General features: G+C 33.3%; 1 long non-coding RNA gene across 1 annotated transcript; it reads right to left on the reverse strand.

Annotated features, from left to right (window-relative positions):
* Positions 1–254: 254 nt before the first annotated feature.
* Positions 255–4019, reverse strand: LOC138697944 (uncharacterized). Its single transcript, XR_011331633.1, has 2 exons — positions 3881–4019; positions 255–1392 (listed from the first exon to the last, which is right to left on the reverse strand). It is a non-coding gene; the product is annotated as an uncharacterized lncRNA (long non-coding RNA).
* Positions 4020–4253: the final 234 nt, after the last annotated feature.

Raw genomic sequence — 4253 nt, forward strand, 5'->3', positions numbered from 1 at the left:
TATTTTCAGTCTCTCCATCAGGCAAAATTTCGAGCTTTTGAAGGCAGAACATGCTCTCTTTCTTCGATCACGGAACAAGGAACATTATTATACTTTTGTGCAACATAAATGCGTTTGGCATGAACATTTACAACAATTCGTTGATTCAGCCACAACCAACGTTCTTCTAAAATATGAAGGTTTTAAGTAGTATGCTACGACTTTGTTGTATTGCTCTCGAAATGTTGTACTGGTGAGATAAATAACAATCGGAATAACAGTAAAGTACATGTAGAAGATGTCATAAACTATAGCGTTGACAAATGAACACTTAAGTACTTTCCACGCAATCAAAACATTCCACACACACAGCGGCATGCAACAGATTACAGATACAGCAGTAAGAGATACCAGAACTCTGGCACTTCTCCTCAGCAACCGTCTGTGGATATACTGTCCCTGAGCCTCTCCAGGGATATTTCTGGCGCTCTGTATCAATCGTTTGCACGTAAGTCTGTACATAAATACAATTATTATCAATGGTACAATGCTACTGAAAAGTAAATTCCATGTCATTACAAATTTATAAAAGTTTTCATAGGAGCTATTTGGATTCCTTTTGTAAAGTACGTATTTTGTAAAGCCTGGTACAGTAAGGAAAATACTTAGGATCCAAGGACTGATAATATATATTAAAGTCATTTTGCGTTTGTTTGTTTGTAACGCGTTTGGATCATTTTTCTGTTGTGAAATGCTCTTTGAGAAAGTGAAATAGTTTCTGAAACTTATAGCCACAGTCGACCAGATGCTTAAACATAGGAAGAACGCCGTTGCAGTTTGGATACACGGTTTTTCAAGATTCATAAGAATTGGTACACCACTGTAGAAGATTTGGAATATGTTTCCGACGGCAAGATTTAAAACTAGCATATTATATGTAGTTCTTAATTCCTTGATATTAACGAACATAAGTATAACTATCCCATTTAGTATCAACCCAAGCACGAAGAGTACGGGAGGGATGAATTTTATATAGTCATCTTCACCGTAATGGTCGCATTCCCAGTTCCTTTCTACCATTTTAAACTAATTCATATATTAATTTGTCTAATTATGGTAAAATTTGTAACTTCACTGTAATAAGAGTCTATAAATGTTTGTTCTTGTATTTCAATCTGATTGTAACAAACACTTCACTTTCATAAGTTGTCAAAATATTTACACGTTCACTGATTACTGATGAATGCTGATACTTGGTTCTTCTTCTTGATCATGAAAGACAATAATTAAAGTCATTTCAACGATCATATAAAATCCTTTGATATTCAACAGGTCTTGATTCTGTTTGTAAGTACTGCAGAAGGTTGTCTTCAAGAATATTGCACCTCAGTTTCGTCACTAAAGAAGATATTTCTGTTGAGAAAATTAAAAAAAGTACATTAATTCAGAGTCAAATTACAGCAGTATAATATTATTTTCGTAATAATTGTTCATTAAACATAGCTAATATTGGAGGGGAACTTGATACAATGTAAAAAATTTAAAACAAAATATGCAGACATTTTTGCTTAATATCGCGGAATATATAGAAGATACACTCTCTTAAATTGAGTATATGATTGAGATAAAATATTGAGCAATGGAATGTAGCCGGATATATTATAAATAAAATAATAAATTTACTTATTTATTATTAACGCGCTGAAAAAGAGATAGTTCTCAATAATAGCTTAATACAAGAAGGTACTGTGCTTGTATTCAGACCTGATCCTACTCAGCTTGTTGCGCAGTTATCTCGAGAAGTCTGTTGTCAGAATATGTTCACTTTGAGGGGTATTGAGTTGGGGGTGGAGCGGTATTCAGTACGGTGAGATCTCTGTATGGTATAGGGTGAAAGTGTCATAAGTCCATAATAGTGACCTTGCACCTCGCAGTTATAGAAACCACTCACTATCTTTCGTGTAGTCCGGATTTGTGCGAAATGGGCTTCGCACTTCGCGATGCGAATGCGTCGGTTCCGAAAAGCCAAGGCTTAATCATATTCAGATATTACGCACTTAATACTGAAGTAAGTTCTGAGCCTATGCACATAATAGAGACCTACTTTTAAATTACGAAACTTTTAAGTTAGTTTCTGCTTTAGATCTGATGGGTTATTTCTTAAAAGTTTAGCTTAATTACATATTTTAAAGTTTGTCTTACTGATATAATAAATCAGATTATCACCAATAAAACTATACAGTAGATAAAACACAATGGAAAACTAATGTCATAAAATTTTGAAAGTGAACAAAAATACCGATTTCATAAATTAAAAAGAGGTACATGTAGTAAATACGTCCTGTTCCTTGCGCCATGATGTAATGAGTATTTATGTATTTTATCGAATATTCATCTGATACGTAAATACATGAAGAGTTCCTAGTAGTTTATTATTGAAGTGTTAAATCTCTCTCTTTTTTTTAGTGGCTTATTTTGCGATACTTAAGTTGTGGGTGTGTTTTTGTGTGCGTATAAATTTCGTATCGTTTCAGAGTGTTAAGGCCGTGTTATAGATGTGTTTTGTGCTTATAAATTTCGTATTGTTCTAGAGTGTTGAAGTGTTGTAGGTATGTTATTTTATACGAATAAATTTCGTATTGTTCTAGAGTGTCGAGTCGTTTGTAGGTGTGTTTTTTGTGCTTATAAATTTCGTATTGTTCTAGAACGTTGAGGATGTGTTTTTGTGTGCATATAAATTTCATGTTGTTCTAGAGTGTTAATAACGTGTTGTAGATGTGTTTTTGTATGCATATAAATTTCGTATTGTTCTAGTGTGTTGAGACGTTTGTAGGTGTGTTTTTATGCTTATAAATTTCGTATTGTTCTAGAACGTTGAGGATGTGTTTTTGTGTGCATATAAATTTCGTATTGTTCTAAAGTGTTAAGAACGTGTTGTAGATTTGTTTTTGTATGCATATAAATTTCGTATTGTTCTAGAGTGTTAAGGACGTGTTGTAGATGTGTTTTTGTGCTTATAAATTTCGTATTGTTCTAGAGTGTTGAGGAAGTATTGTGGGTGTGTTTTTCGTGCGAATAAATTTCGTATTGTTCTAGAGTGTTAGGAACGTGTTGTAGATGTGTTTTGTGTGCATATAAATTTCATATTATTCTAGAGTGTTGACGATGTGTTGTGGGTGTGTTTTTTGTGTGAGTATAAATTTCATGTTGTTCTAGAATGTTCAGGATGTGTTTTAGTTGTGTTTTTGTGTAACTATAAATTTCGTATTTTTCTAGAGCGTTGAGAATGTGTTGTAGGTGTGTTTTTGTGTGTCTATAAATTTGGTATTGTTCTAACAACATAATTTAAAATGTTAACATAATAGAGTTATTTATTTAATCTAAGTTACTTAATAGTTCATCAGTGATTATATACAGGAAATGATTAAAGAGTGTTTTCAACAATGAAGGATACTAGTTACATATAAATCGAGGGTTTATTGTGAAAAATAACGTAACTATAAAAATCGACATTTTTAGAATTTTACACCAATCGATATTAATTCGTTTCTTCTGCTTGGTAAAAAAAATCGTAATTCAATTCCAAACAGTCTTGTATATAATACAATTCGTAACTACAAAACATGATGGTATATTTCATGTGAAATATGCGTATTGCCTGTTAAGAATTTTATTGTGAATAAAACATCAATTTTGTAATTACGTTAGTTTCATATTAAGCCCTCGAAATTATAATCGGAGCTCGAAATTAGGCCTTTATATAATTTAGAAATAAAAACATATTTCAATTTGAGGGCTGTGCGATGAATGTTCCAAGATTTCTTTTTTCCATTACACAGCGTGCAAGACTTCCCTTATCGTAATATGACTTCATGATGATTGTGAAAGCACAGTGACTGACCTTTTATTCTTCTCTTGGTGCAAGGAAGAACTCCGTGATTGTACCTACAGTATGAACGCAGTGGGCACGACTGTCTCTGCTATTATAGTGTGAACTATGTTTCATAGCCGCGCAATAAATACCCGACTGGCTTATCCCACAGCTGTCTGACACTACCGTCCTCCACAAACTGACAGGACTTTTCCTTATATTACGAAGAAATGTGGATGTGGTAAGCCGTTCGTTTCAGTACAGCTAATGGAAAAATCCTGCTTCTTGAGTTCATTTATGAGCGCGGCGAAAGTTTGGGGTCGCGAAACGTGAAGAAACTATTAAATCACACTAGTAAAAAATATCCCTTCCGTTAGTACAGCTATTTCGACATAATTTTGTA

The sequence above is a fragment of the Periplaneta americana genome, chromosome 4 (assembly GCF_040183065.1).
Source record: "Periplaneta americana isolate PAMFEO1 chromosome 4, P.americana_PAMFEO1_priV1, whole genome shotgun sequence".
Lineage (NCBI taxonomy): Eukaryota > Metazoa > Arthropoda > Insecta > Blattodea > Blattidae > Periplaneta > Periplaneta americana.